This window comes from Drosophila busckii, chromosome 3R (assembly GCF_011750605.1).
Source record: "Drosophila busckii strain San Diego stock center, stock number 13000-0081.31 chromosome 3R, ASM1175060v1, whole genome shotgun sequence".
Taxonomy (NCBI): Eukaryota; Metazoa; Arthropoda; class Insecta; order Diptera; family Drosophilidae; genus Drosophila; species Drosophila busckii.
Genome location: NC_046607.1, coordinates 17300085 through 17324975, shown reverse-complemented (window position 1 = coordinate 17324975; position 24891 = coordinate 17300085). Strand labels below are relative to the sequence as shown.

Below are 24891 nucleotides of genomic sequence, written 5' to 3'. Positions count from 1 at the left end.
CGCAGGCAAAAGTGCGTGCTCCAGCACCAGCACCAGCTCCAGCTCCAGTGAGAGTTTTGTTTTTGGGGGGCTGATTGGCAGCGACTGGATTAAGTGGCAGCTTAAGCCTTAACATGGGAGAACACACACAAAAGTTTTTCGTTTCGTGTTGTGTTGTGTACTAAAAATATTGTTTGCCCTGGTCAGCGTTGCGACGTTGCGTATACTTGATTTGCAAACATTAAACGTATTGTGGCTAGGCAGGCGATTAGTCCCAAAGCAGTGCGCTTTAATTACATCGATCACATCGAGCTAAGCCTCTCATATTGTGTGTCGAGCCATTTGTGTGCAAAAATTTAGATTGATAGCCCCCAGTTAGATTATGTGAGCTGCATGTCTCTAGATAAAGATACACACGCGTATGTGCAATATATTAAATTAAAGCTGACAAAGCTATTGCCTACGAAATTGTGAGTTAGTGTAGTGAGGGTGGTGTTGTTAAAAAAGCGATGCACTGAGAGAAAATATAAAAAAATTAAGCAATTAAATTGATTTCAAGAGAGAAAAGTGTAAGAATAAATATAAAGCGATACACAAGAATTAAATATTTTTCATAAATTATTAAATAAACAAATTATACATCTGAGTGATGTACTTAATATTATTTACAAAAGTTATTGAATATAGACAGCGCAAGTTAGTCTAACAATTGAATATTGTTAAATAATTTAAAATAAAAATTCAATAACTGCGAAGGGCAAATTTATTTACTAATATATAATATAAGAATAAATATAAAGTAAAATATATACAAATCAATAAAAAAGTAAATCTGCGATTAGTTTACATTTATTTATAGAAATTAAGTGAATATAAATTAAAGGAAAATTATAAAAATTATATTAAATGAACATAAATTATAAAGTGAGCTAGACAAACAATATAATATTGTAAAATAATATACAAATTATATATTTGCGAAGAGTTTACTCTTATTTTTAGAAAGAAGAATATAGAAGCATAAATATAAAGTCTGATCTATGCAATAGATAAAGCAATTTAATATTGTTAGACAATAATTTAGTATAAAAATTCTATATCCTGAGCTATGCAATTCCAATTAAAAAAGTTTTGGGGTTTAACTTTATTTTTCTTTGTGTGTAATGAATGAAAATTTGTCGAGCGCTCTGCTCGGCATTTTAATAGCTGCGCCCAAGCCTAAATAGACTTGACAATTTGGCGAGCGCTATGCGTTGCCCACACTTGAGCGATTTTTATTTTACACTCATTAAAAGATAAACGCGACAAGCTAATGACATGCAGGCTTTAATAGTTAGCTGCAAATCGTTTTTCTGCGCTTATATATATTTTTTTTCGGGGGCGGCAATGAGCTGAAAAGAAAATGGCGGCTTTTGTCGCCAAGGCAAGTCATAAAATTAAACAAGTCTGGCGGTTACCAAAGCGCTGCCTAGCGACTCGAAAAGTGGGTGGAGCACACATGATAAGAGTCGTTTATGAAAGAGAGCAACGTGCCACACACGCACACAAACACACACATACACAACTGACAGTTGTGCATGCCGCAAGACAAATGCAAATCCCTGGGTAATTAGGAGCTGTGTTCATGTCGTCGTGGTAATAGTTTTATGTTGCCACATTGTAAGCAACAACAGCAACACGAACACGTTGCGTAGCAAAGGCTACAGCAATGTTGACTGAGATTGACTGAGCGTGGAGCGGCTGCCTCGTTTTTAGGTTAATGTTTGTAGCCTCGTCTCTCATGCGGCTTGACATGCAAAGCTGCTGCAGCAGTCTTGGCTTAGCTCAGTCTCTCTCGCTCTTTGGGCTGCATTTAATTTGATTTGTCGCATACGCTCTCATTAGCGCATTGCCTAATTTAATTACAGCTAATTTGCTTTGGCAAAACGCATTTATTTACAACAGTTGCGGCTCAGTGTATGCGCATACGTTTATTTATTTTTATTTGAAATTTATGATTTTGTTTTTTGTCGCGTTTGTGTTTTGACCGCGCGCATAATAGAAAACGGAAGCGGAAGCGTGAAATGAGCTTTTTGCATAAACAGCCAAGGTAGACACAGCGACAGTTTGGCCTTGCAGCTGGCGTCGCTGCTGCCGCTGCGCTGCTGTTGTTGTGACACAAAACTCATAACTTTTGGGTGTGTGTAGCAAGGCAGCGTTGCTTATTTTGCGCTTGCCACATAAATTCACAGACAACTCGCTGGCGTCATTGCAATTTTGGTTTTTCTATTTTTTCTGCTTTACGTTGCTCCTGCTGTGGCATGCACTAAATAAAGTGTGCGCCTTGCCTTGCCGCACACAGCAAAAGATAAAGTGCCATTTGAAACTTTGGCTAGCATGTATATGTTACCTTTATTTTTCGTCTATTTGTACTTTTCTCATGCCGCACATACTTAAAACAATGTTTAAGCTAGTTTTGGAGGCCTAAACTTCGGCCAAGCACAGTGGCACTTAAACTGCGCTGCTAGTTTGAAAAATTTATGTGAAATGTTTAGCAAATGTCTGTGCATAAAAATAATGTGAGCAGCATTTTATTTGCTGTTGAGCTTGTACCAATGAAATCTAAATGAAAATTGCTTAAATTTAAGTGAACTTAGTTTAGTTTGCACTAGCAGTGGCCGCACCCACTCCGCTGCTTGCTTAGTCGCCAACAGTACAGGCACAACTGAAATGCAAGTGGCCTCGCTTATCTCATTACCTCATTGATCTTAGTGCAAGAACTAAAGCTGAGAGCGCAAGCCGCTCAGAGAGCGTAAGCTAGCGTGGGCTGCGCTGCTCGCGTCTTGCATTCGTATGCGCTCGATCGACTGCGCTGCTGAACGAAACTGAACTGCTGAGAGAGCGCTCTTTCTCTCTCTCCCTCTCTCCATCGTACGATTGCGGGTGGGCTGTGTTTTAATTGCAGAGTCAGTTTGAGTTCCAGCTTAGCAAAAATATCAGCTGACTTATAATAATTGAAGTCGAGCTAATATTGAATATTGTATTTCACTCATTAAATAAAATATTTTTAGATGAGAAATGTATTTTATAGCATTATTCATCATTAAAATATTCCAAAACTTTACTTTTGCTTCGAATTTGTGCGCCAAATGCGCCAATAATTCAATAAAATGAATTTATTAGCAAGAGCTCAATATCTATGATAAACTTAATCATTTGTCAGCTAATTTTTATATTACTGTCTCTAGCTTGTGCTATTGTGCTACCATAAATTCACTATTGAACATTTGCTTGCTTCTCGCTGAATCAATTGGCTGCCACTACAAATTTAAGAATTTGCTTATTTCCAATATCGAAAAGCTGCAATGGATTGTTCTGAAAAGTGTTGCCTACTTACTGGAGTCGCCTTCTTTCCTTTTTTTCTACTGACTTGGGTGCCTATAAGCCAGTTAAACAGAATTTAATTGTAGATGATATATAGTAAATCTTCATTTGAGCCTTGGGCTTGGTTGTTTGAGACCGAAGATATCACCAGGAGGCTAGTGCTTCCATAATTTTTATTAAATTATCTTCATTGATAGAATCAGCAGCAAAATCAGTTGAAAATTCCCTGTAAAACTTAAACAAAAAATAATAAAATCTCTTCAAAAATAATAATTTGCTGCTCTGTGTGCTACTATATAACATCTATTGAACATTCGCATGCTCCCCGTTGAATTATGTGGGTGACACTACAAAGTTTAGACTTCGGTTATTTTCTATTGCGAAAAGTTTCAATAAATTGTTGAGAAAGGTGTTCCCTAGGTACTAGAGTATTCTTTCCATTCCTGCTGAGAACTGCAAATCTTCTGGCCTGGGTGTCTATAAGACAGTCAAGCAGAATTTAAATGTAGATTCTATATGAAAATTGTTCCTTTGAGGCTTGGGCTTGGTCCTTTGAGCCTGAAGATAATACAGAAGCATTCTGTAGCTTTATTTTTATTAAATGCAGCAAAATCATTTCAAAATTCCCTGTAAAACTTAATCAAAAAATAATAAAATCTCTTGAAAACTGAAATGACGAGCTACTTTCAATTTTCAGATGCTTACGCTAACAATTTCATTTAGCTTAGCTGCTTATATTTATATTTAGAGGCTGATTAGACCCCCCCAACGTCCGTCTGTCTGACTTTTGTTCACTGTATATGGCTGCTCATATGCTTGCTACTGTATTTTTTTCTTTGTTATAATTTATAGCATGAAATAATGCGCCATTAAAAGTTTTGCGTTAGAGTCTTGTGTGGGTTGTGGGAGCAGTCGCAGCTGCCTTGGAACTTAACTTTGCATGTGCACGTGTTGAAAATGCCAGCGATACAAATCTAAGTCAAACTTGCTGCGGCTCGCTCTGTGTGTTTAGTTAGTGGGTTGGGGTTGGGGCTGGGCTCAAAATGAAATCAACGCTGGCAGATAAAAATCGTTTGGCGTTGCAAGCTCGTTAATACATTTTTGATGAGATACAACAAGTGGCAGGCAGCCATAGGGCCGAGCCGAGGCAGTGGCAAGTTATGAGCAAAGTTCTGAAACACACACACATACACACACAAACAAACGCTGACACAGTTTCTGTTGTTGTTCTGCAGCTTTTGAAATGCTTTTGCTTTTACTTTGCTGCTGGCCGTTGCCAACATAAATCAAAGCAGAAACTAAAAGGTTGCCACAGGCAGCAGCAGCAGCAGCAGCAGCAGCAGCTACGATAGTCGACAGGCAGGTGCAGCAAGCAGTCCAACTACAGTTAAATATGTTGTAACAAATAAAGTACAGCAGTTGGACCAGTTGGCCTGCCTTGGCTTGGGCTTGTGCTAAGGGGTTGGCTCGTCAGCTCATTCATATTTATGGTATTTTTGCATTTAGCCAACATCATTTCGTAATGTAATGCGAATAGCAGTTGCCGCCTTGGAGTGTGGGCCGCAACCGAAATCAAGGCAATTGGCACGTTGCTCATACGCAGCGTTAGACTGTTGGCTGCTACTATTTTGGCGCTGGCTTTATGTTTTGGTCATTTATGAAGCTCATAAATTTCCAAGCTGCAAAAACATTTTCTTGTGCTGGCAAAAAAAAAAAAAACTAGTGGAAGCCAAAGAATTGTCTAATAAACTTTGCAATAAATTCGAACATAAATTTTGTACACAGTCCAAAGTCGAACTTCAAGCGTTAAAACTATGCCAACAAAAGCCATTAATTCCAGTCAACTGAAATGAAGTAAAGTGTCAGTTGGCCAAAGGGGTGGGGGCTTGGGGTACCAGCGGAAATTAAATGCTCACGGCTTTTGTTGTTGTTGTTGCTGCCGCCTGCCCAATGGTTGACTCATAATTAGATGATTTAAAGTTATCGCAAAAGTTGCGACTGCAGCAGCGGCAGCGGCAGCGCCAGGTGGCAATGCTAACGGTAAAGGTAACGCTAGCGTTCGCTACGCTTTGGCGGCGCTCACTTAGCCCAAATGTCTCGCAGCGCTTAATTGCAAAGTTTTTTTTGCAGCAAATTGATTTTTGTTGAAGTTTGCGCGCATAAATTATGCGACTCTCCCAGTTTTAGCGGTTAGTCGTCGGCAGCGAGAGCTCAGCTGTTGCGAGTTGGGCGAAAAATCAAGCCAAATAAATACATATAATTTCACATTAATGAAATTCACTTTGCCGCGCACAAAGTGTAGCCAAAATAGGCCAGCATAATGAGCAAGCAACGAGCAGTGAGGTAAAGCGAGCAGCCAACGTGGCGGATGATCCCTTTTAACTTGGCTGCCTGGCTGGCATGCGTGGTGCTGTCTTCTATGTTTGCTTGTATGCAGAATGGATTAAAAAACTTTTGATTAACCTTATCAAAAGCAAAAGAAGTGTAAACATCTCACACAGAGGGCTGGGCAATCAGTGTAGAGCGAGAGAGAGAGAGCGAGACGCCATGCAAGCGGCTAAAAAGTCTCATGCAAGTTGTTAAAAGAAAATAAGTAACTTTTTGACAGGCTGCTGCTCAGCACACACACACACACGCACACACACGCACACAAGCTAAATGTTTTCTTGTGCTGAGCTCAAAGCAAAGCGCTACAAAAAGTTTGCTTTTTAAAAAAGGCAACAACTTCTTCGCTTAGCCTTTTGCCTCAGAGCCATACATATGTTGAACGAGCAGAGAGCAGAAAAAGGCCAAATAAATTAAAATAAATGTTAGGCGTGGGTGTGGGGTACGCGCATAAAGTTTATGGCGCATGAAAAATGCAAATTGACAAGCTGTTGAGCATTAGTTGTTAAAAACACTTGAAGCAATTGATTTATCAACTACAAGAGCAACCCTCGCGTACAACTTAACAAATTTCATTAAATAATTGACGAGCTTAAAGTTTCGTCTTAATGCGCAGTCAAAATTCGCAATTAAACCACAAATTTGAGACAGACGCTCAAACACTTGAGCACACATATGTATGGATGATGCTTCAGTTTGCACACCTTTCACGCATATGTAGGCAGCAGGCAGCAATTTTAAATAGGATTACAAAAAAGTAAAGAAAAGACGTTTGCACGTTTGCACAGTTAAATGTGCTTATCGCTGAGGCGTGGCACTTCAATCAGCAAATGCTTTGAAGGCAGCAGCAGCCAAAGTTGTTTGCTGTGGGCTCAGCTGGAATTAACATGTCACATTTGACGCACACACACACACAAGCAAACACACACAAGCAAACACACACACACATTCTAACTTAATGTCTTTATCAACTGTTTGGCTGCTGCTTGATTGCCAAATGAGCATTACTTGATTACGCGGCAATTGTTGTTGCCATTTTGCGGTAAAAGTAAATGCCTGTCTGTGTGTGTGTATGTGTGTGTCTCTGTGTATGTGTTCGCCTAATTGTCGCACACTGGCAGCAGCATAAAAACTCTATTGCTGTTTGCTGTTGCACTACTTGACATTAGTGCCGACTTCACAAAAATTTTAGGTCAGCGCAAAGTTTTTAAAACGCGCATGTATGTGTGTGTTTGTGTATGTTGCAGTTATATTTATGGCGCTGCATTTAATTACAGTTGCCCAAGTGGCGTCGTCGTCGTCGTCGTCGGCGCTCTTAGCCAAGTGCTTTGGTGCGTTGGCGTTTGAGCCGCTTTAAGCGGCATAAGTTTTTGAAGAAAACTACGAACTGGCAACTGCCAAAACGCATTTCATTAACACAGGCACAAAAAACTAGTAGCAAGCATGAAATTGTGTGCCCAGGCACTTCAGCCCCGCAAGCCTGACACACATTTTATAGCCAAGCTCAAGTTACACGCGAGCAGAGCCAACGAACTCAATTTAGCGCTAAGATTTTTAAGCTCAAATAGTCAAATAATTTATTACTGCTGCGCATTTAGCGTTAATTGTTTAAATACAACGCGCTTTAAGCTTTTTTATTTGTTATCATTGCCTTGGGCAGTTAAGCTTTATATTGCCAATATTTGGGCTAATCCAAATGCCAGACTATGTAGCAAACAACCTTTTTGTTTCTTCGCAGACGTAGTAACAACAAAATTCAAGGCAATAAAGCTTGAAAGGGTCTAATGTGATTATGTATGTAAATACTAAAGCAGACTTAAGTTGATTGAATTAAGCAAGCGACGACTGAAAACCCTAGTCTGTGTTTTTATAATTATATTATTGGGCATATAAAATTTAAAATGTTACTGCATTTAAGTAATTAAAAACAAATGTGCAATAGCATTTTAAGTTGTTTTATTCAGTAATTTATTTTATGCTAACTATGAAGAGTGAACGGTAAATTGAAATAAAAATATATTTTAAATTAACACAAATTAAAATAAATATTTAAAAGTAAAAGTAAACGTAATTTATTTTATGTCGACCATGAAGAGTGGTCGGTAAATTAAAATAATTGCCAAGAAAAAATATTTAAAATTATTATTAATTAAAATAAATATTTAAAATTAAATATTCTTCAAATATATTAAGATAGATAATATATATCGTATATATATTTATATATGTGGGACTGCTAAAGCGTAAGAAAGATGAAAACAGCTGAAAAGCGTTTGCTTTAGCTATCGTAACTTTATCTATCGTTATCTAGCTTATTGTATATTTATGGTATACATATGTCAATGAGATTGTGTTCGGCTTTATTTCATATAGTTAAGCTTTGTCTTTAAGTTCCACTGAGTTGCATGGAACTGTTCGCTAATAGCTAAAACTGCTTTGCTAGCTATCGACTGCGCTGCTTTGTTGCGTGCGCCGACGCGACAGCGACATGACGTTCGTTTGATGCTGCGGATCGCTTGAGAGAGAGAGATAGAGATAAGAGAGAGTGAGAGCGACGCTGCTGTTTAGATAAGAAAACGCTGCAGACTTTTCTTTTTGATTAAACAAAAGCCTAACCCAAACTTAATGCAAGTTTCTATTTCATTTATTTGCGCTAAATGTGAAATGTAACTTCAAACATTAAACAACCTTAAAATACAAATATGTATACAATATAAACTCATTGCTTACATAAAAACAAATTGTGCTTACATTTGGCAAATAATTTAAGCTTATTGCTTACTGCGCTGACGTCACTGACGACTTAAATGACTTGTAATTAAAAAGGCAAAGAAAATAAACGTCGTCAAAGTATAATTGACAGCTGTGAAATATGCCGCAGGACATGCATGGATACTGCCTTAATTATACAGTTACAATTACACTTGAAGGTAGTTTGAGCCTCGCTCTATCTACGGTAAGTGCTTACAGTAGCCTTAATTGCTTACAAAGTGTTTTCTTTATATTTTTTTCGTTCGTTTTGTGTACTTGTCGTTTGGAGTATGTTTATCGTTTTAAATGGCGAGCCAAAAACCCTTGCCACAACGCCAAGTTTAAGCAGCAGCAGCAGCGTGTGGTCGGCACCAGGCTGACGGCATTGATTTTTATAGTATAATATAAAGTGGCTACAAATAGAGTAAGCGAGCGAGTGGGAGTGGCAAGGGCGTGAGCTTGAGTTTATGACTCTTTTAATTACTTATTTTGCAGCAAAAATTTTTGTGTCGAGTAGGCGAATAAACAAATTTAGTTGCAACAACTAGTGTGAGCTTGTGCCCCATAGATTTATACAACATAGATGACACAACTTCAATGTGTGTGTGTGTGTGTGTGTGTGTGCAAAAATATGGCTTCGTTTATAGGCAAATAAAATAATGAAAATTGCGATACGAAAAAGCTCCCAAGCAACAGCAGCAGCAGTAGCAAAAGTCCTTTGTTTGTCTTTTATTAGGACTGTAAAAGACTTTATTGTTGTTGTGCCTGCCTCGTTGCTAGAGCTACTACTCATATATATTGTTGTTGTTGCAGCTGTTGTCCAGGCCATGGCAGCCACTTGACCAGGCCCAGGCACAATGACGACAATGACGCTGTGACGTTGTGTCGACCTTTTGTACGAAAAACCCCAAGCACGCTGCTCTGGCAAATTTTTATATAGTTTAGCATATTGCTTGTTGTTGGGCTGCTGCTGCTGCAAATATTTTCAAGAGAATGAGGCCAAAAGGCAAACTCTAGGCATAGCAACATAATTTGCTGCACAGCAGCAACAGCAACCGCAACCACGCTGGAGAGCATTGAGCACAATGAGTATGACAAACAAGAGCCCCAACAGTTTTAGCTGTAACTCAATTGGGAGACAGGACTGCTGCTCGGCTATTATGTATACATACTATATGTTTATATATATATGCCATACAGGCAACTTGGCCACATTTTGATTGTCTTCATTTAGTTAAGTTTTATGCTGATTTACTTAGGGCCACAGACAGTGGAAACTTACGAGCTTTTAACGCCGATGTGATAAAATTGCTGGCCGCGTGTTAAATGCATAAAATATAATACCCAAGTAGCTGTGATTTGCTGCCTTTTGAAGTTTGCCCAGCTCACATTGCGTTTGATTTAAATTAATTTTTTAAATGTGCCTGCGTGTGAACAGTGCGGCTGTCATGACGACCCTGACCTGTGCCCCAAAAAAAGCAAAAAAAAAAGAAGCAAAGGGGTTACTAAGCATTCCAGCCTGGCCTGCCTGCTTGAGCTTGTCTAATGAATATTTAACATGCACACACACACACATACTTAAGTGTATTCATTCTAGCAAGGATTTGAACACTTGAGCGTTTGCAGGCTCTGCTGCTGTCCTGGGTTACCGCATTAAATGAAATTTACGTGCAATGTCTAAAAATTTATTTAAATAAATGCTTAGAACACAAATGTAGGTCAGTGACGCATACACAAGTGCTCTATATAACTTTATTAAGCGATTGGTTTTTTCTTTTGCGTATTACGCATACGCCCCAGTGGCTTGGCAAAACAGATTGCTGCATTTAAAATTAAAATAACTTGCATGCCAAACAGTCTTCGCTCTCTGCTGCTGCTTCTTTCTTATGCCATTTCTAGTGCTCGGGAAAAATCTCATCTTGCGGTTGCTTTACAATGTAGCGTAAGTTATCACAGCTTGCGTAACGTTCGTAGTCGCTTTGCTGGTTTTTTGAAATAGCAAAAATTTTGATTTTACGACCTTGTGTCATTAACGTTATTTTATGATGACGCTAGGTTACGACCGCAGCAAAAGAATATTTGTGTGCAGTGGCTTAACGGGCATAAAGGACGCCTCGTAGCCCCCAAAGGCTCAAGGCTCAAGGCTCAGTGCCCAAAGCTTTCAGCGGCTTGCCAAGCAAAAATTATTATGTTCGGAAGTAGAAGTAAAAAACCAATAAATGTTAATGAAAATACAAAAGAGACAAAGTTTAGTTTCACTCATATGTGTGTGTATGTGTGTGTGTGTGGCACCCATTGAACATAAGCTTATAATATTATTGCGCTATTAATGGGCTCAGGTTTTTATGGCAGTTTTAATCGCTTTTGTTACTGTTGCCAAAGTCACAACAATAACTTGACAATACAATAAAAATGAAATGAATGTTGCGTGCGTCTCATTCTCTGTCTCTTTCTCTTTCTACTGACTGCTTAGTCATTGCAACTTTTAGTTGCCGCCAAAGGCAAAAACTAATTGCAAAGCCAAACGCACGCTCAAGCGGTTGTGGCAGCTGCTATTGCCAAGGTGTGTGCCTTTGTCTGTCTGTGTGTGTGAAAAGCAATTTAGCAAATTCTTTGTCGTTTGGCAAATAGAAAAGCTAACTGCAAATAGTTGCTGCTGCTGCTGCTGCTCCTCTCTTTTTCACTCATTTCTAAGCACAGCTGCAAAATCAATTTTAATGATACAGTCTATGGCAAACCGCTTGTTAAACTAAAGGCAGCGCACACTTCTCTCCATTGTTGCCTCAAAGGATATTTCAAATCAATGCTGTAGGCAACATATGGAGGCTGCACTTATGCCAAGACTGCAGTCTGTTGGTATTTCTAATCAATGAACAGTTGCAAGCAAATAAATATTTAATATGCTGCTCAATACTAAGAAATTGTTAGGGTTAAGGCTTATTGAATTAGCAATTGGATAAAGCTAATTCAGGGGAATTATTAGTCGTTGTCAACGTAAAGTTCAAAGCTTGCAGCTATAAACAAATAAAATTCCGAAGCAAGAAATTAATAAGCCAATTGTTATAAGATCAGCATCAGCAGAGTAATAATGCTAATTCTAATAAACTTAAATTAAATGCAATGAATAAAATAATAAATTAGCTTTTTAAGTCGACAGAGTTTAAATTCGAAGACAGTTTTCAGCTTGAAACAAATAGAATAAAACAAATAAATTTCCGAAGCAAGAAATTAATAAGCCAATTGCTGAGACATTATATAAGATCAGCATAATATACTAATTCTAACAAATTTAAATTAACAGCAATGAATAAAATAATAAATTAGTTATTTAATGCAATTCTTTATGCTGAGAAGTCGACAGAGTTTGAGTTCTAAGACAGTTTTCAGCTTGAAACAACAAAAATAAAACAAATAAAATTCATAATAAAGAAATTAATAAGCTAATAGCTGAGGCAATACATAAGATCGGAATAATCAGCATAACGTTCTCGTTCTTCTAAGAAATGTTTTAAATTTACAGCAGTAAATAAAATATAAATTAGCTATTTAATGCAAATCTTTATACTGAGAAGTAGCGTCGACAGAGTTTGAACATTTAGACAGTTTTCAGCTTGAAACAAATAAAATTCTTATTAAAGAAATTAATAAGCCGAGACAATATATAAGATCGGAATAATCAGCATAACGTTGTCGTATTTCTGCTTATTCTAACAAATGTTTTAAATTTACAGCAATGAATAAAATAATTAATTTAATGCAAGTCTTAATACTGAGAAGTAGCGTCGACTTTCAGACAGTTTTCAGCTTGAAACAAATAAAATTCTTATTAAAGAAATTAATAAGCCGAGACAATATATAAGGTCGGGATACTCAGCATAGCGTTCGTATTTCTGCTAATTCTAAAAAATTTAAATTTACAGCAATGAATAAAATAATGAATAAATACTGAGGAGTAGAATCGACAGAGCTTGAACATTTGTACTGAAATTAGCATTGAAGTGTCCACTGTACAGTTTACTTTATGTTTTCTACAGCTGCTGCTTCAACTTAAAGCGTAGCGAGACCTCGAGTAATGAGTTGCGACTCAAACAGTTGGCATTTCTTAGCTTTTGTCGTATTAACACCCGAGTGTTGGGGCTACGTCGGCAATTGACGAGCGCGGAAATTCCTGACAGACAGTCAGACTGAATGCTAAGTCCACACAGTGCGCTGCAGCGTAAATAGCACGGAAGTCGTTTAGGGCACACGCGGCGTATGCTTACTCTAAGCTTGCAGTGTGGCATGCAGCAGCAGCAGCAGCATATGTGACATGCCAGCGCTGCTTGCGTCGCTGCCTTGCAGCCTACTTAACGTAGGGGGCAATGCCATATGGCAGCCCCGTACACAAAACAATTGCTGCTATTACAGTTTGTAATTTGGTAATCAGCCATACGAATCTGCATAATGGCAATTGAAGTAGCAGCAAGCTATTGCCTTTGCCTTACTGCTGCTGCTTCTCGAGCTTCGCTCGTCGTTGTCGTTTAGCTAAAAAGCAGGCAAAGAAAAGTTGCCAACTTTTAATTGAAGTGAAAACGACGATAACGACAGCATTTGTTGGCATTGCTATAGCTTTTGTTGCCAGCCAACCCCAAAGGGTACAGAACGTATGAGAGCTACACATGCTACCCCAACACACACACACACATAGCCATTGCATATGTATGTCGAGCTTGGCAAAAACAGTTGCGGAATTGCTTTTTAAGCCCACAGCGCGCGGCTGCATAACAAAAAAGCGAGCGCCTAGGCACTCTGGTGCGCCCTGCGGTGCGCTCTCCATAGAGTTTAAGCCTTTAAAACGCAAAACTTTTGAGCCGCTGCGCGCGAGCGAACGAAGTTAGTGCCATGTGTATTTGCTTCTGCGGTAGCAGCAACTATATATATAGAGCTGTATGTATTAAAGTATTTGAACTTGTATTGGCTTATGTGCAGCTTTCAATTCTCTGCTGACATGTGCTGCAGCAACCTGTTGCCGCTATCGATAGCACTGGGCTGGGCTGGGCTGTCCTTGAATCAGCCACAGCCAACAGCCAACTGGGCGTATGTGTGTTGTTAGTTTGCAGGTTGTGTGGCAGCATTGTTTGCATTGCCGCACGCAAATATGTCGCAAGCTGCTGTACGGCCAAGGCACGCGCCGGCGTGTGACATTCAAGCGCTTGCCCTCGCCTGTCAAGACGCTCGGGCATGGGCTTAGAGCGGCAACGCCTCTCTGCCACTGCCTGGCTTTGATTTATTGATTTTGGCGCACACAGCATACAAAATGAGACAATATTTGTTGCCACATGTGGCAGCAGCCAGACTATGCAGCCAACAACGGACTGCCATTAGCTTCGCCTCGCTCTGCTCTGCTCAGCTGCTCATGTTTAATAAGCCACCGCATTTTAAATGGAGCAGCAGCCATGTTGCAAGTAGCAGCAGCAGCAACTGGCGCAAGTTCAATTAAATCAAAGCCTGAGCATATTTCTTACCCGTTAGACAGTTCCGGCGCCAGACGCCGTCTGCTGGCGGCAATTTCTGCAAGTAAAGAAAATTGCGAAAAGACAAATTAAATTACGTACAAGAGTGAGCAAAAAAAAACATGGATTTATAGCAGGCAGTCAAAGCAAAATCAAAATTCTAGCTAAAGCAAAAAAAATTGCAATTGATGAAGCGAGCGCTAGTTGCAGAGAAAGTGAAAGTGCAGCTTAAAATTTGAGCAGTTGCTAGAAAAAACTTAAACTTTAAACTGAATTGCGTAGCTTATGTTAATGAGTCAAGCAGCTTGAGCTTGGCAACTATTGAAATAAACTTGAAGCTACTTTTAATAATATAATAAAATTATTAGTTGAACTCCAGCTGCATTTGTTTGTGACCCTTTTCTGCCATTTAAAGCAGCTGCTACTAAAAATTAACCCCTTATTTACTTGTAATAAGCTAAAGAGCCCATTGTGTTTGACCAATCAATTCAAGTGCTGCTTGACATTTAGCTGTGGCACAAATATGCCCATTTGCTAGCGTATCTTGATAGTGCCAACTGTATGTGTGTGTGTGTGTGTGTGTGTGAAAGGCAAGCGCGCAATGAAATGGTATAAAAATTGCTAAAGAAAAGCGAGCGCAGCAAACTGTACATAAAAGAAATGAAATGAAATGAAATCCAAGCGAGTAGAGCAGGCGGAGCTGCTGGGTCCAGGCTAGAGATAAGTAAAAGCACAAAATTAAATTGAACATTTATCAAGAGATTTTTATTGATGCCTCAAGTGCCGGTCAGCGCCAAGCACAAACAAATGCACACACACACAGACAGAGAGTAAGCAAGCGGCTGCGAGTGGGCGGCATAGACACGCCCACATATGCTGGCGTTGGCGTCGCTTTGGTGCCAGTCAAAAATACAGTTTAGCGCAGACAAAGTCAAGTGTGTGGCAAAGGCGAAAACGACAAATGCGGGCAATTATCGTTGTGTTGAGTAAAAAGTTTTCATTGCGCTCGCTCTCTCTTTTTGTTTGTGTATGTGAGTCGATTTTATTTAAATGTTTTGCCAGCTTTTGTGTGTGTGGGGATGGGGGCAACAAATTGTGGCAAGACACGCAAGCATAAATTATACACCCACACACACACACACACACACTTGAAGCTACAGACGTTGAGACGCCTTTTGCCAGGGCTACTACTAATTGCGGCCATTAGTGTAGCAACAAAAACAATTAGAGCGCATTTAATCACCTGCTGAAATTGTAATTGTGTTGCATACTTTTTGGGGCTGGCAGGCGCTAACGCTACGCACTACGCTGTCTACAACTAATTACACGGCCAACAAATTGCAACAACAACAACTGTTTGGGCCATAAAATACACACAAATACAAAATTCAACGCCTTTGGACATTTGGCATTGTTGCATGTATTTGTTGTTGTTGTTGTTGTTGCCAAACGCGATTTTGAATTTATTATACGAAATTAACTTTTACAAAATAATTCGCATAACTTTGGGGCGTGCCAAAGGGCCGTAGCCAAAAGTGGCTTAATAAAATAATTTATGTTACGAGCGAAATGGGCTGCCAAGCAACAACAATGTGCACCCCCCCTCCTCACTTCATACGCCACATAGCTCGTCGTGCTGCTGCTGCTGCTGCTCAGTCAACTGCAAAAAACAAAGCAAATTAATTGCAAGTCAAAGTCAACCTTTGACCCGTCTAACGCACCTTCACACACACACACAAGCACATAGCTATGCCTTTATCAATATACTTTGCAGCACAGACAAAACGCCTAATCAAATGCTATAGCAGCTGCTGCTGCCCACTGATGCGTAACTAATACGCCTTTGGCGCTGGTACGCTCGGCACACGCCCACTTTGACCAAACAATTGCGTGACAGCTCTCTGGGCAGCTGGGCGTGGCCTTTCTTTCTCTAACTTGGACGCAACGCCCTCAGACGTTTCGCTTTTGGAGCTAAGGCTACTTTTTGCTCACTGAAGCATTGCGTAGCCTCAAAGGAAAGTGAATCAACAGCTGGCAAAGCGTTTTGCCACGCAAATTTATATTGTCTATCGGCATCGGCATCGTTTTCACGCTTTTTGTCATACGTATTTCACATGCCATTAGCCTCAACTGGCTTAAACAGCAATCAAAGCAATGGATAGCATTTTGCTAGTGAACTAAATCAAACTGTTTGGCGCCATCTCGTGTTGTTTTGCGCCTTGTACTTGACACGTTCGACAACTTTCGACTGTTTTTTGTGTATATGTCTGTGCCTTTTGTGGTTGCCAGCGCAACGATAAGAAAATGAAAAGCTCTTAGATGATCAACAAACAGCAGCAGCAGCAGCAACAGCAGCAGCAACAAATCTGTTGCTGTGAGACACACTTGAGATATTAGTAGCAACAAAAGGGCAACAGCCGCCAGCCCGAGAGCTGCAACTAAACAGCGAGTTCAAGCTGCACAGAAATAAAATAAAATATTGTTGCTTAGAAAAAATTGTTTATAAACTTTAAATAACAGCATTTTGTTAGTGTAGCTACTTTGTTTGCAATTTTATACTATATTTTCTAATATATTTTGTTATATTTATTTATTTACAGGCTTAATTTTATACAAACTAATATAATAACTAAAAGTGGTGAGTGCATTTGATTTTGTTATATTTTGATTCTGTTATATTATAAAAAAAAATAGATATCAAGATTTTTTTAGAGGTGAGTAGTCTTTATCAAAATATTTTTTATTATATTTTGTTAAGTAATAAAGTTTCCTTGCATTTTGTCCATATTTTTTAACAGCTTCATTAACATGTTTTACTTTATTTTTTAATATATTTTTTTAAATTATAAAATTTTTTGTATATATAATTTTTTTTTTGTATTTATTTATTTTTGTATTTTTTCCATATTTTTAAATAGTTTCATACATGTTTTATTTTTTTTTATTATATAGTTTTGTTACTATTTTCCTTTATATATTGCTTACTCTATTTTACTATATATTTTTTATTTTATTTAGCATGCGCTTAGTTGCTTGTTTAGCATACTTTTCGGCGCAGTGTATGCTCGCTACTCTGCGTGGCGTGAAGCTTGCCACACTTGAGCTGACAGTGCAACATGTGCTGCGTGTCAACAGCGCTACATGCCACAGACAATTCAAGTAAAAGCTACAGCTCTTGGACACTTGCGCTTTGCTAGCTGAAAATTAAATGCGCCTGTTACTTACACCGCTCACACTCGTGCGCTCTCTCTCTCTTTTAGGCAGAGACACACTTTGTGAGTGTCGTGGCAGTTGCTGCTGCTGCTGTTATGTTATCTATGCGCTTGCAGTGATGCGGCTAAGCATCATAACTCAAGGCGCTGCCGTGTGCCCAAACGCCTTGTCACTCAAGTAGCGTGAAGTGTAGAAAAAAAAAAGGAAAAGAACGCGCTGCGCACTGAGCCAAGTCAAGCCAAAGGCGTCGCAGCTCAACCCATTGCATTATGCAAGCTGTCCCCAAGCAGTTGCAGCAGTTGCAGCAGCTGCTGTCGTTGCCGCTCGCACTTAACATATTGTACCACAAAATCGTCAGCCATATGCCGCGCATATTAATTTGATGGCACTCATATTTATGCCAAAGCAAAGCGTCGTTGTCATTCCCACTGCCAAAGCCATTGCAGCAGCAGCAGCAGCAGCATTTTTTGACAAGTTGCACTCAGCAGCAGTCAGCGCCATATTCAGAGTCAGAGTCAGAGTCAGAGTCATAGTCGCATTTGCAATGCGAGTTAGAAGCAGCTGCTGTTGCTATTTTGCATATGGACGCACAAGTGGCAGAGAAGACAACAAGCAAAACCAAAGCTGCAGCTGAGTTGCACTAACTGCCGAACTAAGCTTATGCGCTAGCTAGCAAAATATATATAAATTCTTGCCTGAATTATTTGTATATTTAAACAATAGTTGCGCCTCAAGTTGGTGGCTACAATTTCTTGCGCAGATTTATAGCTTTGCTTGTTGAAATTTTCAGTGTATCTCAGTTTCGTTTACACAGCAGTTAGCGTTACTCACATTCTTTGCTTCTTTTTTTTAACTGCTGTGTGGTCTACTTCTTCCACTTGCTCTTGCCTTTTTTTGCTGAGCTGTGTGTGCTGGCCTGAGCGCATTCCACTTTAATTATTTCTGCAATGCTGCCGACGCCGCTGGTAACGACATCAAATTTACATACGCAATTTCATTGTTGCCGCAGGATCTGCCCATTGTCGTGCTGCTCGTTGTCGCGTTGGCCCTAGCGCTGGCCCATCTGTCTGACTGTCGCTGTCTCTGCTTCTTGCCACATAACGCATTTTATATTCAAATTTTTTTTTGCTGCTGCTGCTGCTGCAGTCTGAGCACTCATTGCAAATTCAACGAGTAGTTTTGTCATACTTTTTGTTTGCAGCCCTGGCTGCTGCTGTAGTTGACTTTTGCACCGCATTCGTTGCTGACTGCTTATGCTGCTCATAATAATCAGTTGACAATGCTGCCGCCGCCCCCGCTTATGCTTAAATTTAGTGTCGATTTTACAGGCACTTACACACACACACACATGCACATATATATGACTAGCTGCCCCCTGCGTTAACCACTCAGCCATAACAAGTTTTTCATATTATAAAGCGCATGCTTTAGTACACACAAGCGAAATCTGTAGAAATTTATGCAAGTGACACAAGCGCTTGCAGTTTTCTATTTACATATGAGTCGTTTGTCTACGACAAAGCATAACAAGCATAGCTGCTACATAATTCTATGCCAAAGCTAAGCCAAGGGTCGTCTGTGCAGAAATTCTTTATAAAACAAGCAGCCAAAAATATTAATAAAGCTGCAGAAACTTACAGCGCAAAGTCTAAATTGTAGCACTTACTTAACTTTGGCTGCTACAAATATTAATTATTATTTATTTAATTTTTATATCTCGTCTCGCTTGCTCACCTTAATTTCTATAGCGTATTTAATAGTCGCGTATCCAGCGCATCCCAACAACTTGATTATGCATATTATGGCTCAAGTGCTATATTACTAGCTGGCGTTGTCTCTTATACTTGAGTCGTTTGTTTATACAAAGTTGAAGTATAGTTTTGCCTTCAAGTGTTTGCTGGCAAAGTGTCGACAGCTTTTTAGGCTCGAAAGTTAAATGTGGCGTGCGCTAATGAGTCGTACTAAGTGTTTTGAAATTTGCATTTCACATTGCTTTATGTTTATTTTTTTCGGGGCAAATGCAATAAACTTTGATAAAAAATAAAAGCAAATAAAAAGTAATCAGAATTTCAGATTTCCAGCAAGTAAACAAGTGCGAGTCGCGAGTGGCGACTCTAAAAGCAAAAAGGAATTAAAAAGTGTGCTAAATAATTCATTTTTGAATTAAAATATAAATCACTTTCACACCATTTTGTCGGCGGCCCGTCGACAACACACACAAACGCAACGGACGCGCCGCCCCTTGTTGCGTCCTTTTTATTTTTTACCATTTACCATTTTTTCTGTTTTTTTTTTTTGGAGCATACTTGTTTATTTTATTACTTTTGAGCGTCGCGCAATGCAAATGAGTTTCGGCAACGTTGAAATCTTTTTAATATAAAACTGAATTACTTTTAAGCAGCGATTTCCGAGTATTTTTCCCAAGTGCCGCCGCAACCATTAAAATTGACGAACTGTAAAGGGGGCATGGGGCTGCGGCGGCTAGAACTTGCCGCAGCAGGTCGTCTTGGGTTATTAGCCAGCTTATTAACAGTGTGCGCCGCCCCCCACTATGGGACAACTGCGGCGGCATCATTATCGAGTGCTTTGGCTTGGCAATTTCAACGCTCGTTGCGTTACTTTTTAATAGGATTTCATTTTGGGGAATTACCTGGCTGGCGGTTTAGGCGCGACGAGCGCACAACAGGAAACCAACGCTGCTAGGAAAAAGGCCAGTGGGCGGAAATGAAAACGGCAACGGACACTTTTAATTTCTCAAAATGGCAACTTGCTGACATCCGCATTGCGTTCGATTCATTGATTTAATGCAGCCCAACAGCAGCAACAGGATACAGCAGGAAGTAGCTGCTTTTCTTTCATTATAAGCCACAATGGCAGCTAAGAGAATTATTGCGACTTGTTGTAGCGCAGTCCCAGGTAGAAAGTCAGCCAAGGTGCGGCCACGCCCACGCCCATCCCCACTACGTTGCTTGTCATTTATGTTTGCGAAATATGCGTTCAATTTTTTACGCTGCATTTTTCGCTTATCTGCCAGCTGCCAACTGGCAGTAAATGCAGCGCTGCAGGCAACACACACACACACACAGACACACAAAAAATCACACAGTGTAAATGCTCACATCACGTATACGCAATGTTGTGGCTTGTCAGTTTACTTTACTGCCATTTTTTTCTTGCTGCTTCATACATTTCTTTTTTGGTAGGGTGCATGCTGCAAATTAGCCATGTGTGTGTGTGTGTGCGTGTGTGTGTGGCTTGTGATAATTTACTCATTTCATGTGCTATTAGCTGTCAAGAGTCGGCGGCTGCCATTAACGCTGACAACGCAATGCGAAGAACGTTTCGCTTTTCATTTGCTTAGTTGCTGCTCACAAACTCACACGACATTTCATATTTTTGTATATATATATAGTATATATGCTTGCTGCTGTGCCATATTTATTGTAGCTCACGTTTTTTTTGAGGCGTTTTACTTGTTTTGGGCTGCAAACAAGGCAAGCGCATAAAATATATATATAATATATATGTGTGTGTTTGTGTGTTAAAAAGGGAGCAGGACAATGGCTTTAGCACTTGCTTGTAGCTGCACTTGAGCGCTTCCTGTGGCCTCCTCACACACACACACACACACACACACAGACAGCAGCACATATGACACACAGACAATAGCAGCTGCGCTTTTTCTTTTTGAGAGCTGTGAACGCTTCCAGGCGTCCACGCTCCCGTTTGTGACCCAAATTTTTACCAAATTGGATAAATTTTTCGCATTTTCGCTTTGGCTATATACACGTTGATGTTATTTTTTTTTCACTCGTTGCAACGACGACGACGACGCGGCAAACTGCTTGCAGTTATTGTTGTTGTGGCTGGCTGGCTGGCAGTCGTCTTGTTGTTGCAATTTCTCGCCACATTTGATTTATCTCAGCCTTATATACAAGACAGTAGTCACACACACACAGACACACACACATGCATAGCTATGTAAGCTAGAGTATGAGTATGTATGGCAGCCATATCAAGTTTTTTTTGTGGAACGTTTGCCGCTGCTCTATCTCAGCCTTGGTTTTTGTGTTGTCGCCGCAGCGCTCTTGCCGCTCTCACATACATGTGTGTGTGTCTGTGTGTGTGTGTGTGGCAAGTGAGTCACCGCAGTTGTTGGCTGCGACTCGACTTCTCTAACGCTCTGCCTGGCTTTTGCTTGTTTGCCACTTGTATCTACAGAATTGAATCTCGCCCAGTCGGCGTCCTCGTCAGTCGGCAGCAACAACAACAACAAGCACCGCAGTAGCTGCTGCTGCTGCTTTTTTGCTCTGCTTATTTTGAAGTTTTTGCTGTCCCTTTATTTTCTTTTTTTTTTGGCTAGCTACGTGTTAGGCATAGTAGTTTCTGTATTGGGTCCGCTGTACTTGTTGGTTGCTACGCCCATTCGCCCCGAAGCTTTTAATCATGATTTACGAGCGCCTACGACAAGCACAACAACAGCAACAACAACAGCAGTAACGGCCACGGCCAGAGGTAAATATAAATGGAATTTTAAAATGTGATCTGATTTAATTATGCAAGACAGCTCAAAATAATGCCAGCGAGCGCAAGTTGCGCTTTAAGCAAATGTTAGCAAAAACTTGTTATCTAGTTGAGCTTGGCGCCCAACGTGCCAACGAGCGAGTCAGCAAGCAAAAGCTGCAAAACGCTCTGCGGCAAATATAATTTGTCTTTATAAATTGGAATAGGGTTGCCAAGCAGCGGGCAACTTGATTTAGTTTTTAGCAAACTGACAATGACATACAAAACTATTTAGTTAGTATAAATCAATGCTTAGCCATACGTATCAAAATGTTAAATTAAATTCTAGTCATTGTTAAAAAGTAATGAGTGGGAATTTGCTTAACTTCAAATAAGTTCATAGTTCTAATGACAACTTGATTTAGTTTTTAGCAAACTGACAATGAATTTGTTTGGTTTTAAATTCACTGGCATACAAAATATTTAGTTAAGTTAAATCAATGCTTATGATTAAATTATTTTAGTTTTGGCACATATGGCTCTAAGATTATTTATGCCAAAATCTTAAATTAAAGTCTAGTCCCTATTAAAAAGTAATGAGTGGGAATTTGCCTAACTTAATAATTAAAAAATTCTAATGACAACTTGATTTAGTTTGCTAAAAACTAAAAACTGACAATGAATTTGTTCACTTGTATACAAAATATTTAGATAATGCCTATAATTAGCATTAGATCCATAAAAATCTTAAATTATTTTCATTGTTTAAAAATAAGAGTGGGAAGCTGCTTAGCTTCAATTAATTTAATAATTAAAATATTATAATGAACAAATTTATTAAATATCTTGATAAGAAAAGTTGCTTTTATATAATTTGTATGCATTTGTACCCATTGCTAAGAATAATAAGTCGGAATATTTTGTATTTTAAACTAAGTTAAATGAATGCTAATGATAAGAATAAGCTTGTAATCATAAGTATTGAAATCTTAAATTAAATTCTAGTCATTATTGAAAAGTAATGAGTGGAAATTTTCTTAGCTTCAATTAATTTAATAATTTATCAAATATTTTGATATCAAAAAGTTGCTTTTATTAATTTGTCCACTGTAGCTACATTTTGTATTCATTTGTAGCCATTGTTGAACCATATTTTAAGCTTAGTTAAATCAATGCTAATGCTAAGAATATTCTTTTAGCCATTTTTATATTATAATTGCATATAAAAAGTCGTTTAAGCAGCGCTTTACCTAAACTTTTTCTAGTGTTGTATTCATTTCTAACCATTGTTAAAAATAATTCTTGCATTTGCATTGTTGAGTTCAACTGAAGCACAGTGTGTTTGTTTCTTAGTATTTATAAGCAAAAGCAAGCATAAATAAATTGTGTTGGTGCCCTTCACATTGTATTTGCAAATATCAACATATTTGCAATGCTTAAATTTGTTTTTATAGCCAAAGTAAAGCATTTCTTGCTGCTCTTGCATTTGTTGTCATATTAGCATTGTTGTTGCGCTTGATACTATGGGAATTACATAGCAAACTCCTACACAATTCTAAAATACTTGCCATGCACAGACACACACACACACACACACACACACGCATACAAAAATGCTGCCTGCCTGCCGTCTGTTTGTTATTGTTGAGCTTTTTATGCCTGCATGCTTTTTGTTCGCTTGTGCTTGTCGCCGTTTGGCTGGCATCCTTTTAGGTCTGAGTTTTTGCTCTCAGCACACTCGCTCCGCTGCACTTTGTTATATTGCAGCCAATTGGCCGTGGCGTAGAGCCCCAGTCCAGGCCAGCAAGGAATTTATGCGCCCTGTTGTCTATTAGCCATTAAGGTCAATGTTTGCCGCTTGTCGGTCTCTGCTTTGTTCTTGGCGCATATTTTTGTGTAGCAGGGCGCCACATTAAAGATCAAATTCCAGCAAACTGTGGCGCGTACGTGCGGCATGCAGCAGACGGCATTATAATGTTGCTCTCTCTCTCTTTCTATCTCTCGGGCTAGCAACAACTACAAGCAAATATACTGTCATGCAAATTGCAAAGAAACAGTTTCAAATGAGACATATTCAAAAACCAACCCACACACACACAAATATACAGTTAACCCAAGTGTAACCCTCGCTCAAAATAAAAAGAATCCAACAAAAATCTTCGAAAATCCCGCAACACACAACAACAAAGCCAAATACAAATACAAATAAGCAGCGACCAAATGCAAACCTCAGACATTCACAATCATATGCAAAAGTGTGTGTGTGTGTCTGTGTGTGTGTGTGTGTGAGCAAATATACATGTGCTTACAGCACTAACATCAAACGTTTTGCTATCGTAACGTTGAGCTGCTGTTTGTGCGCTGCCAACATCAACGATGTTGTTTTCTTTAGCCGCTGCCAGCGTTGACATCAGCCCAAGCATCGTCATCGTCATCGTCAGCGCTATAGCCATTGCCGTTGCCGCTACCGCTGCGGAGCGCATAGTCAATATGTTTTCATTCAATTTGCAAAGCATTTTCATAAGAATTTACCCCCACAAGAAAAACATTGCGCATATATAAATGTATATGCTTATACAAAAATACACCGCAAGAAATTGTAAAAGTTAAACAAAGAAATAAAAAAAGTACGATTAGATCAAGTGTAAAATATTTGGTTTAAGTCTAAGTAGTTAAGTATGCATGCTAAACTAAGTTGTTAAGCTAATATACATAATATTATTTTATTTATAATTTATTTTGGAAGCGACATAATTGCTTTGCATAGTCTGTACAATTGAAATGACGATTACATGAAATATACTTGTAATAATTATAAAATCCTCTGATAAAAAATTTACAATTACTTATTGAAAGAGCTGCCAAATACGACAAAAGAATTCAAAATAGTTTGAGGAGTATTTAGGAATATTTCTTGCACTATTTGCTTAAGTTTTGTTTATATCTTAAGATATTTTTATGAACAAAAATTATTTAATAATTTTTAAGTTCACTTGGGATTGAAAAATTCAAGTACTTCATAATATAAGTTGAGATTATACGGACATCGTTTCGAATAGAATATGCTGACATCGTTTCGAATAGAATTTGGTATTTTTATAGCGCAAGTCCACTTAGGATTGAGTATATGAATATTTGGGATTGAAAAATTCAAGTATTTCATAATAAGTTGAGATTATACGGAATTAAGCAAATGCTTACATCT

The 24891-nt window shown here is 38.9% G+C and overlaps 1 protein-coding gene across 1 annotated transcript in view; it reads right to left on the bottom strand.

Annotated features, from left to right (window-relative positions):
* Positions 1 to 24891, bottom strand: part of LOC108604759 — a 61514-nt gene that overhangs the window by 20262 nt on the left and 16361 nt on the right. The window contains exon 2 of the mRNA XM_017994349.1: positions 13983 to 14028. The gene's annotated coding sequence lies outside the window, so the exon portion shown is untranslated. The remainder of the gene's footprint in view (positions 1 to 13982; positions 14029 to 24891) is intronic.